The following is a 12,896-nucleotide window of genomic DNA, read 5'->3' as shown; positions in this document are numbered from 1 at the left end:
ACACGTCATCATCACACACTGCAATCTGTTGACACACACACTCACGCACATGCACATACACACACAATGCGCCTGTACATGCAAATGAAACACCTGACACATGAAGCATACATGACAACAAAGCAAATACAACTCTCTGGAAGGAGAGAGTGAGAGTGGAAAGGATGGATGGAGGGAGGGACAGAGAAGGATGAAGGATGAAGAAGGATGAGAAGGATGAAGGGAGGGATTGAGGGAGATAGAGAGGTATAGTGTGGTAGGGTGAGCAAGGTGGTGTGGTGTGACAGCAGAGTGTCTTTCCTCTGCATCCCAAATGGCACCCTATTCCCTACATAGCGCACAAAGTAGTGCACAATAAAAGGAATGGGGTGCCATTCGGAAATATTGAAGCCAACCTGCTTCTTGTTAACAGGGATTTGTGCCATAGCAGGGGGAAGAGAGGGATGGAGAGGACGAGAAGATGAGATACATTGTTCAAAAATAGATGTTACTGAAGTAGAGGTGATCTATTTTCTCTATCCTCTCCTTCTTCTCCTCTCTTCCTGTATATTTCACTCACTCACTCACTCACTCACTCACTCACTCACTCACTCACTCACTCACTCACTCACTCACTCACTCACTCACTCACTCACTCACACACACCAGGCAGATCGCTCAAGCTTGACTTCAAAATTGGACATCCTTTTTGAGAACGTCTGGAAATCTATTAAGTAAACTTGGGTTATTCTAGGGCATTGTGGACGGGGTTGTGGGATGGGTGTAATCCCATGACTCCGGATTCGAAGGTTGCGTGTTCAATATTTGTTTTAATTCTATCCTACCTTATTCGGAATGACTACCTAAACTTAATGTTTTGACCCTATCAAAAACCTTAACCATTAGCTTTGACATTTGACTACTTAGAAATGTGAAGTTTGGAGAAATTGAACGATGCTGAGCAGGAGGAGTCAACTGAGGGTGTCAAAAGAGGAATTTGATGTTTGAAGCAACTTCAAAATTAACATCAGAATCTGAAGTCAAATTGATTAAACTGTGAGATCATGTCGCGCACACACACACAAATACACAGACACACCATCCCTTCCCCAATATCTGATCTCTGACCTCTTCCTTCTCTCTCTTTACTCTTGACCCTGGTGCTCTGTTTCTCTGTACTCAGTCGATTCTGTGTGTGTGTCTACAGGTTCAGAGTAAAGAAAGATCCACACCCTTCTGACTCCACCTCACACCCTGACCCTAACAGTGAGTACTACAGTTCATATATCATGGCTGGGATTTTTCTCTATCTGTGACTGGGTTACCATCTGATGTTTCAGAGAGTGTTTCCAGAAGAACTGATGTTGTTATTGCTGTTGTGTTGTTTTGAGGGCTATAGTTCCAGTAGGCCTAGTTGATACTACTGGGAGGACGGATTGGCATAAATCATTCATTACAATTACAAAATGCAATTAAGTTTGGCACACCTATATTTTGGGATGTGAATACTTATGTAAATAAGGTATTTGCAGCATGCATACACGTGTATGTATACACATTTTTTTTTACTAAAAAATATTATTTCGTTTTTGTATACAGTTCATGTGGAAAGTATGACTTCTTCAGCATTTTGTTATATTACAGCCTTATTATAAAATGGATGACATAAAAAAAATCCTTCATCAGAACCTTTGCTTTGAGCAAAAACCATGCCATTAGGTCAAAGGAATTGTCCGTAGAGCTCCAAGGCACAGATCTTGGGAAGGTTACCAAAAACATTTCCAGTGGCCTCTTTCAATCTTAAAATGGAAGAAGTTTGGAACCACCAAGACACTTCCTAGAGCTGGCTGCCCGGCCAAAGTGAGCAATCAGGGGAATAGGGCTTTGGTCAGGGAGGTGACCAAGAACCAGATGGTCACTCTGACAGAGCTCCAGAGTTCCTCTGTGGAGATAGGAGAACCTTCCAGAAAGACAACCATCTCTTCAGCACAGGATCGAGGGAAAGATGAACGGAGCAAAGTACAGAGAGATCGTTGATGAAAACCAGCTGCAGAGCGCTCAGTACCTCAGATTGGGGCGAAGGTTCACCTTCCAACAAGACAACGATCCTAAGTACACAGCCAAGACAACGCAGGAGTGGCTTCGGGACAAGTCTCTGAATGTCCTTGAGTGGCCCAGCCAGAGCCCGGACTTGAACCCGATTGAACATATTTCTAGAGACCTGAAAACAGCTCTGCAGTGATGCTCGCTATCCAACCTGACAGAGCTTGAGAGGATCTGCAGAGAAGAATGGGAGAAACTACCCAAATACAGGTTTGCCAAGCTTGTAGCATCATACCCAAGAAGAATAAAGGCGATAAGCACTGCCAAAGGTGCTTCAACAAAGTACTGAGTAAAGGGTCTAAATATTTATGTAACTGTAATATTTAAGTATGTATTGATATTTAGAAAATAAAAAAAAATCATTTTCATTTGTGGTATTATGTGTAAATTGATGAGTGAAACAAACAATTGAATCCATTTTGGAATAAGACTGTAACGTAACAAAATGTTTAAAATGTCAAGGGGTCTGAATACTTTCCGAATGTACTGTATACTGAACATAAATAGAAACACAACATGTAAAGTGTTGGTCCCATGTTTCATCAGCTAAAATAAAAGATCTCAGAAATGCTCTTTACGCACAGAAAGCTTATTTCTCTGAAATGTGTATTTCATCCCTGTTACACCTGACTGGTGTGGCATACCAAGATGAATAAACAGCATGCTCATTACACAGGTGCACCTTGTGCTGGGGACAATAAAAGGCCACTCTAAAATGTGCAGTTTTGTCACACAACACAATACCACAGATGTCTTGAGTTTTGAGGGAGTGTGCAATTGGCATGCTGACTGCAGGAATGTCCACCAGAGGTATTGCCAGACAATTGAATTTCAATTTCTCTCCATTCGCTTCCTCCAATGTAATTTTAGAGAATTTGGCAGTACTTCCAAATGGCCTCACAACCACAGAACACGTGTATAACGTTGTGTCGGCGAGCGGTTTGCCGATGTCAACGTTGTTAACGGAGTGCCCCATAGTGACGGTGGGGTTATGGTATGGGCAGGCATAAGCTACAGAAAATGAAAACAATTACGTTTTACCTATGGCAAATTGAATGCACAGAGATACTGTGAAGAGATCCTAAGTCCTACCGTTGTCCCATTCAACCACCGCCATCACCTAATGTTTCATTATGATAATGCACAGTCCCATGTTGCAAGGATCTGTACACAATTCCTGCAAGCTGATAATGTCCCAGTTCTTCCATGGCTTGCATACTCATCAGACATTTCACCCATTCAGCATGTTTGGGATGCTCTGAATCAATGTGTATGACAGTGTGTTCCAGTACCCTCCAATATCCTGCAACTTCACACAGCTATTGACGAGGGGCGGGACAACATTCCACAGGCCACAATCAACAACCTGATCAATTCTATGTGAAGGAGATGTGTCGCGCTGCATGAGGCAAATGGTGGTCACACCAGATACTGACTGGTTTTCTGATCCACGCCCCCTACCTTTTCTTTAAGGTACCTGTGGCCAACAGATGCATATATCTATACCCTGTCATGTTAAATCTATATGGCTTCATTTATTTATTTCAATTGACTGATTTCCTTATACGAACTGTGACACAGTAAAATCTGTTGAGTTTATATTTTTATTCAGTTATACATATACATTTAGTTAATTTAGCAGATGCTGACTTTTGATACCAATGTAGGGTGAAAGGGCCCCACAAAATTGTGAACCGCTCTAAAGTAATGATATGGATTATATTTTTTTCATTTTGAAAATACCAATTACAGCTTTCTAAAGTATCTTGTTACAAAATACATTGGAGTGTAGTTCAGCCCAGTGTAATACAACATACAAAATATTCAGAAGTAGTTAGAATACTTATTTCAAATACTTGTAAGATAGTTAGATCCCTGAATGGCTGACAGGTGTATAAAAATGTTGCACACAGCCATGCAATCTCCATAAACAAACATTGGCAGTAGAATGGCATTACTGAAGAGCTCAGTGACTATCAACGTGGCACCGTTATAGGATGCTACCTCTCCAACAAGTCAGTTCATCAAATTTCTGCCCTGCTGGAGCTGCCCCGGTCAACTGTAAGTGCTGTTATTGTGAAGTGGAAATGTCTCGGAGCAATAACGACTCATCCGCAAAGTCGTTTGCGTGGAGTGCGTAAAGACGTCTGTCCTCGGTTGCAACATTCACTACTGAGTTCCAAACTGCCTCTGGAAGCAATGTCAACACCAGACCTGTTCGCCTGGAGCTTCATGACATGGGTTTTCATGGCTGAGCAACCGCACATAAGCCTAAGATCACCATACACAATGTCAAGCGTCGGCTGGAGTGGTGTAAAGCTTGCCACTATTGGACTGGAGCAGTGGAAATGCATTCTCTGGAGTGATGAATCACGCATCCCCATCTGGCAGTCCTACGGATGAATCTGTGTTTGGTGGATGCCAGGAGAACGCTACGTGCCCCAATGCATAGTGCCCTCTAGTGGAGGGAAATCTTAAAGCTACAGCATACAATGGCATTCTAGACTATTCTATGCTTCCAACAGTGGCAACAGTTTGGGGAAGGCCCTTTCCTGTTTCAGCATGATAATGCCCTCATGCACAAAGTGAGGTCCATATGGTTTGTTGTGATCAGTGTGGAAGAACTTGACTGCCCTGCACAGAGCCCTCAACCACATCTAACAACTTTGGAATGAATTAGAATGCCGACTGCGAGCCAGGCCTAATCACCCAACATCAGTGGCTGAGTGTGTTCTTGTGGCTGAATGGAACCAAGTCCCTGCAGCAATGTTCCAACATCTAGTGGACAGTCTTTCCAGAAGTGTGGAGGCTGTTATGGCAGCAAAGGGGGGACCAACTTCATATTAATTGATTTTGGAATGAGATGTATGACGAGAATACTTTTCGTCATGTAGTGTGTATGTATATGTATACAATATATATACAGTGCCTTGCGAAAGTATTCGGCCCCCTTGAACTTTGCGAACTTTTGCCACATTTCAGGCTTCAAACATAAAGATATAAAACTGTATTTTTTTGTGAAGAATCAACAACAAGTGGGACACAATCATGAAGTGGAACGACATTTATTGGATATTTCAAACTTTTTTAACAAATCAAAAACTGAAAAATTGGGCGTGCAAAATTATTCAGCCCCTTTACTTTCAGTGCAGCAAACTCTCTCCAGAAGTTCAGTGAGGATCTCTGAATGATCCAATGTTGACCTAAATGACTAATGATGATAAATACAATCCACCTGTGTGTAATCAAGTCTCCGTATAAATGCACCTGCACTGTGATAGTCTCAGAGGTCCGTTAAAAGCGCAGAGAGCATCATGAAGAACAAGGAACACACCAGGCAGGTCCGAGATACTGTTGTGAAGAAGTTTAAAGCCGGATTTGGATACAAAAATATTTCCCAAGCTTTAAACATCCCAAGGAGCACTGTGCAAGTGATAATATTGAAATGGAAGGAGTATCAGACCACTGCAAATCTACCAAGACCTGGCCGTCCCTCTAAACTTTCAGCTCATACAAGGAGAAGACTGATCAGAGATGCAGCCAAGAGGCCCATGATCACTCTGGATGAACTGCAGAGATCTACAGCTGAGGTGGGAGACTCTGTCCATAGGACAACAATCAGTCGTATATTGCACAAATCTGGCCTTTATGGAAGAGTGGCAAGAAGAAAGCCATTTCTTAAAGATATCCATAAAAAGTGTTGTTTAAAGTTTGCCACAAGCCACCTGGGAGACACACCAAACATGTGGAAGAAGGTGGTCTGGTCAGATTAAACCAAAATGGAACTTTTTGGCAACAATGCAAAACGTTATGTTTGGCGTAAAAGCAACACAGCTGAACACACCATCCCCACTGTCAAACATGGTGATGGCAGCATCATGGTTTGGGCCTGCTTTTCTTCAGCAGGGACAGGGAAGATGGTTAAAATTGATGGGAAGATGGATGTAGCCAAATACAGGACCATTCTGGAAGAAAACCTGATGGAGTCTGCAAAAGACCTGAGACTGGGACGGAGATTTGTCTTCCAACAAGATAATGATCCAAAACATAAAGCAAAATCTACAATGGAATGGTTCAAAAATAAACATATCCAGGTGTTAGAATGGCCAAGTCAAAGTCCAGACCTGAATCCAATCGAGAATCTGTGGAAAGAACTGAAAACTGCTGTTCACAAATGCTCTCCATCCAACCTCACTGAGCTCGAGCTGTTTTGCAAGGAGGAATGGGAAAAAATTTCAGTCTCTCGATGTGCAAAACTGATAGAGACATACCCCAAGCGACTTACAGCTGTAATCGCAGCAAAAGTTGGCGCTACAAAGTATTAACTTAAGGGGGCTGAATAATTTTGCACGCCCAATTTTTCAGTTTTTGATTTGTTAAAAAAGTTAGAAATATCCAATAAATGTCGTTTCACTTCATGATTGTGTCCCACTTGTTGTTGGTTCTTCACAAAAAATACAGTTTTATATCTTTATGTTTGAAGCCTGAAATGTGGCAAAAGGTCGCAAAGTTCAAGGGGGCCGGATACTTTCGCAAGGCACTGTATATTATATCTACATATTACTCATTGGAATCTGGGATTGTTTATGCCAGGTGTTCCGAGCTCAATCTGTCTATCCATCTCTCGATCTCTCTTGTGGGAACAGAGAGAGATATAGAGGTTCAGAGAGATGGACAGAGAGAGAGAGAGAGAGAGAGAGAGAGAGACTTAGCTAGATACTACTGTTCCTAAATAGGAAAGTAAAAGATTTCTCTCCATCTCCCTGGAGCTAAAGTTCAACTGTAATTCACCCTAATAGAAACTAGAGCTGTGTGTGTGTGTTTGTGTGTGTGTGTGTGTGTGTGTGTGTGTGTGTGTGTGTGTAGTCATTCCCCAAGGCTATTGTATGGTAAACAATCTCTGGCAGAGGCTGCAGGAGCATGCCACTGAATACCTATTACATCTATTATATATTGTAATTATTTTATGAGTCAGAAGACACAACTAGGGGTTGAGTTAGTGTAATATATTCTCTTTAGCCTTGCATACAGAAAGAGATATGATGGAATCAGAAAGAGAGAATGATGAATGATACAGAACGTGTGTGTGTGTGTGTGTGTGTGTGTGTCTGATGCAACATGTTGTAGAAGTCTGATATTGTTAAATTGTTCACTGGTGAATGGGAGAGCTTGGATAACTGAGACCTTTACACACACACACGCACACACTGACTTGTATAACTAACCTTGTGGGGGGACACATTTCCGTTCCATTCAAAATCCTATTTTCCCTAACCCCTAAACCTTACCCTAACGCTAACCTTAACCCAAAAACCTAACCCTAACCATATCTCCTAACCATAACCCTAAAACTAACCCGAGCTAATAACCCTAAACCTAATTCTAACCCTAATTCTTTAGAAGACAACACGAGTTCTATTGCAGGTGATTTTCAGAATGGTTTGTTTTAATGCGTTTTTGCATGTTGATAAATTGTATGCTACACAAAGATAAATAAAACATATAAATATTTTAAACTAATCCAATCTGTTAGTAGTTATTGCACCCGTTACTGAGATGGTTGTTCCATCATTGAGATAGTCTCAGTATTCAATCTTCCCTACCCTGGCAGTCATTCTGAATGCAGGTTGCTGGTGATAAAAATGTTCACTTGTTGGATATCCTATCTCTGGCTGGATTCCAATAGGAATTACATGTCACTTTGCAAACCAGCAAAATGTGACTTACAGGCCTGATGTGGCCTTTAAACCAGGGGTTTCCTAACACCACTGTAGAAGGGTATAACTACAGTAGGCCCTTATGATATATATTTATATAGCAATGCATTTTCATAAATTATTTAATCTTAAAGTCTAATAAGGCTGGTGGGACCATTCATAAGGTTCTAGGAATAACCTTTAGATGATAAATGGTTCCTGGTAGAATCCTTCATAAAGGGTTTTAGGCAGAACCGTATACAATGGGTTCTATAAAGAACCCTACATGGAGGGTTCTAGGTTGTGATGTTATGGCTGATACCGGAGCTCCGAGTCATGCGTCGTAAATGCTAAGCAGTTTACTTCGAAGCAGTGTGCCGATGCTTGTATCACTTAACCAGAAACACATGGTCAATGACATCTGAAGCTTTGTTAAGTTGAACAATCACCTGATTGGTTTGGTATTGGTTTCTGTAGAAAACAGAAAGGCCTCTCTGTGCACACATGTGCAAAGTCATCTATAATAACTTCGCTGTTCTAATTTATTTTGACCAGCATGATATCAAAGCCTGGAGTACTGAACATGTTTTAGACACCATGGGCTTGAAATCCTCAATGTTTCAGGAAGCTTAGTATTCCCCATCACTATTTCTAGGTAGAGCGATCTGCAAAGGGTTCTGCCTAGCACCAAAAAGAGTTCCCCTATGGGGACAAACCGAAGAACTCTGTATGCTTTTACATAGTACCTTTTTTTAAAGATTGTAAACAAAGAGTAATGGGGGTTGGTTGTTGTTGGGAACACTTCAAATTCACCACCTGTTAATGATTCACAGAAACAGAGCTGCTGTGTTCATGTCATTCACCGGAAGTTAATATAACAATCAATTGCTGCTAGAAGTAGAATGTTTTATTTGACAGATGGGAAAAGGAGAGAAGGTGGGGAAGTTATTGAGGTCAGTGTCAACAAGCTATAACAGTCGCTACAATGATTTCAGGACCATGGATAGCTCCAGTGAAAACTAAGTGTGTGTGCTTTAGTGCTGAGCGATTAACCAACATATCTGTTTTATTTAAATAACATTTAGTTTTAAATAAACTGAGCTGGATGCGCAGCTTCTGTAGAGATAAATTAGATCAAGCCCAAATTGTGCGATGTAGTGTGGAATTGTAATTTCCAACAGGCCAAAATTCTACATAGTTTAGCACAAAAAACCTTGTAAATAACTACAAGGACGATAATCCATTGCGTGCCTGCCTATTTGTCCGGTCTGTGTGGAGCAAACGAGATGATGGAGAGAAGAGAGAACGCTAGATCAAGAGGGATAGAAACAAGTTGGTTCGTGAGGTATCTGTACAGGAAAATACATAATGATTGATGTGATTGACAGTTGGTATTCAGCAGTCATAAAAGTATGCCTTATTTACTTTGAAGAACTACTAAAATATTGATTTTGTCAGACAGCATTTGCAGCAGCTCTATAGAGATACGATGGTGACTTACAATTAAATAATAGTCATCAAATAAAACTAATATTTTATTAAAGTAAGGTGGCTAAATCACATAAGTGATAGGCAGTAATGGGTAGTCAGTAGCTATCACGTTCACTTGAATAAATGTCGGACCAAGCTGCAGAGCGATATGGTTTCCACATAATTTATCATAAAGTGAAAAGTTAGCAAAACAAACAATAAACAATAGAACAACGAACCGTGTCTACAGAGATGTTACGTGCACTAACTCTAAACACAATATCCCATAAACACAAGTGGGAAAAACAGCTACTAAAATATGATCCCCAATTAGAGACAACGATTACCAGCTGTCTCTAATTGGGAATCATACAAATCACCAACATAGAAAACAAACTAGAACACCACATAGAAATAAACAAACTAGATCACCCCCAGTCACGCCCTGACCCACTTCACCATAGAGAAACAATGGCTGTCTATGGTCAGGGCGTGACAGTAGCATTATGGTACTTTAATTAATTGTTATATTCTGTTGTTACAGCATTCAACCCAGATAATGCATTCTGCATTTAATGTCTAAAAAATAATTTAAATCTAAAACCGTGATTTTTTAAAAAGACTCGAACTGACCTCAAAAATAACTAATCGCTCAGCACTAGTGTGCGTGTGTCTTGGGTCGGTGTGTGTGATTAACATCTATTCGGGATGTCTGTGGAGGCCACATCTTGCAGTGTCATGGGACAATAGGTTGGCAGGGGAACACATGGTCATTCAACTTTTATCACTGCCCCAGGATGGACACACACACACACACACACACACACACACACACACACACACACACACACACACACACACACGCACACACACTCTTTGTGTGAATCTTGGCCCCAGGCAAAGTCACGGTCTCTCTGCAGCCTGTGTCCCCTATTATCAGAGGCGATTAGAGCCACTATCAGCCCAGTTACAGTAGACGTTTAACACACAGCAAATTGGCCAGTGTTATCTAATGTTGATTTTTAGTTTAACATTTTTAATGTTGTTTCAGGTGTTAAATTAACACTGTTACTGTTAAATAAACACTCATTTCTGTAAAGAATCCCATTGTTGGTGTTAATAAGCAGTGTTAAACCAAACCACTACCATCATTATCATATTTCCCGGCATGCTCTATTGCAGGTGGATTTTTATTTATTTTGTTTCAACATCTATATTTTTCCATGTACATTGATTGATTAATTAATATTATGCTACTCAAATATAAATAACATAGATCTTTCTAAACTATTCCAATCTGTTACTTTACAATCATTACTGATTTGTATCCCTCCAGTTTAAATGGTTTAGGTAGACTCATATCGCAGACTGTCTAACCTGGCAGTCATTCTGAATGCGGGTTGTGGGTGAATAAAAACTTCAAATAAGATCATGCAGTATATATTGTTTTTTAATGGATGTAATTTTATTGATAACATATATTCACTTACAATCTCACTTGGTGAGGCTGATTTTGGATGAATGCAACAACCATGACAATGAAATAAAACACAGACAAGAAACCACGTTTCCCACAACCTCTCTCCCTCTTTCCCTCCCTCTCTCCCTTTGTCCCTCCTTCCCTATTTTGCTCTCCATGGGAATTTGGCGAGGCACAATCAATTTGCTGTGTGCAGGGCTGTTGTGTCGTGTGTGAATGTGAGAGTGTGTCTCCGTATGTGCGTCTGGGTGTGTGTGGTGTGTGAGCATTGCTCTGCCAGTGATATGATCTGTGCTGTGTGTCTTCCTAGGTCAGAGCAGATACACAGACAAGGTCAGGACTACTGCTGATGGAGAGTTCTCTCTGTCTACACTGAGACACAATCACATCACCCAGCCAGCAGTAAGAAAGGAACAGGAGGGGAAGGGAGAGGAAGGGAGAGAGAGGCAGAAGAGGAGGGGAAGAGTTTTATCTGTCTACACTGAGATACAATCCCCCAGTCAGCAGAGAGAGAGCGAGAGAGAGAGAGAGAGCGAGAGAGAGAGGGGAGGAGGGGGAGAAGGTGTAGATTTAGTATTTAGTAGTTTATTAGGATCCACATTTAGTGGTGGCTGTGGCTACTAAGTCATTCAGTGTAAAATTAAACCAGATATAAAGTATATAGAAAGGATAATGGAGCTGCATTCGGAAAGTATTCAGACCCCTTGACTTTTTACACATTTCGTTGTGTTACAGCCTTATTCTAAAATGTATGAAATCGTTTTTTACCCTTATCAATCTTCACATAATGACAAAGCAAATACAGGTTTTAGAAATTTCAGGTTCATGATCACCTCCCTGACCAAGACCCTCCTCCCCCAATTGCTTAGTTTGGCCGGGCGGGCGGGCGGCCAGCTCTAGGAAGAGTCTTGGTGGTTCCAAACTTCTTCCATTTAAGAATGATGAAGGCCACTGTGTACTTGGCCACCTTCAATGCTGCAGAAATGTTTTGTTACCCTTCCCCAGATCTGTGCCTCGACAGAATCCTGTCTCTGAGCTCTATGAACAATAATTGAATCCAGGCTGTATCACATCCAGCCATGATTTGGAGTCACATAGGGCAGCATACAATTGGCCTAGCGTTGTCCGGGCTTGGCTGGGGTTGGCTGTTATTGTAAATAAGAATTTGTTCTTAACTGACTTGCCTAGTTAAATAAAAATATAATATTTTTTTATAATAGAATCCTTACAATTACCAAAATAAAATATAGTCAGTCAGGGAGAATGAAAAATTCCCAAAACAATGAATTTAGAAGTAATGATTTTGTTTATTATGTTTGTGCAAAAGAACACTGCAGTAACCATGGAAAAATGCATAGAATTGCAGGACATTTGCTTTAAACTCCAACAATTACTCTCACGCCAAGAAGACATTTTGTAGAATTTGAGGAAATTGGCCAAAATATTCAAAAATGGCTCTACATCGCCAAGCCTCTAAAATTGTCTCTAAAATCCAGCCGCACACATGGGCCGACCACGCACATTGCCACGACCCTGCCACTCCACCAGCCATTCCCACCACCTAATACCCTTTTTGAACCAGAAAAAATCCTGAACAAATAGAATACATAGAATATATAATACAATATATAATACAATACAGTACATATAATGCAATGCATAATACAATACATAATACAATACAAAATATGTAAAAATGTATATGTGTCTCTTCACAGTCCCTGTTGTGCAGGAAGGTGTTCTTTTATCTGGTTTTATTGCTAGCTTCCGTTAGAGTGTCAGAGAGTTTCATGTAATCATGGCTCTATTTAATCCTGTGCATTTCCCAGCCTCTGTTCTGGACCTGGGGAATGTGATGAGACCTCTGGTTGCATGTCTTACTTGAACAGACAGTTCGGTACATTCAACACATAAACACCTTGCACAAAGACCAATAGTAATGCAGTCAATCTCTCCTCAACTTTGAGCCAGGAGAAATCCACATGCATGTCATTGACATTCCCCCTGCTTGTAATCTAAGTGCTATATGTGCTGCTCTGATCTGGACCAAATGCAATTTGCCTATGTCCTTCTTTGCCGCACATGACCACACAACTGGGCAGTAGTACAGGTGCCAACAAAACTAGCACCTGTAGGACCTGTTTGGTTGATTGAGATGTCATGAAAGC

At 40.9% G+C, this 12,896-nt stretch overlaps 1 protein-coding gene across 16 annotated transcripts in view; it reads left to right on the top strand.

Moving 5' to 3' along the window:
- Window positions 1-12,896, top strand: part of LOC110502777 (RNA binding protein fox-1 homolog 3) — a 756,098-nt gene that overhangs the window by 228,554 nt on the left and 514,648 nt on the right. For all 16 annotated transcript variants that reach the window (XR_016491078.1, XM_036960469.2, XM_090217296.1 and 13 more), the window contains one exon: window positions 1,187-1,245. The gene's annotated coding sequence lies outside the window, so the exon portion shown is untranslated. The remainder of the gene's footprint in view (window positions 1-1,186; window positions 1,246-12,896) is intronic.

Source organism: Oncorhynchus mykiss, chromosome 23, assembly GCF_057628025.1.
Source record: "Oncorhynchus mykiss isolate SJ-2025 chromosome 23, ASM5762802v1, whole genome shotgun sequence".
Classification (NCBI taxonomy): Eukaryota; Metazoa; Chordata; class Actinopteri; order Salmoniformes; family Salmonidae; genus Oncorhynchus; species Oncorhynchus mykiss.
This window is presented reverse-complemented; position numbering and strand designations above follow the sequence as displayed.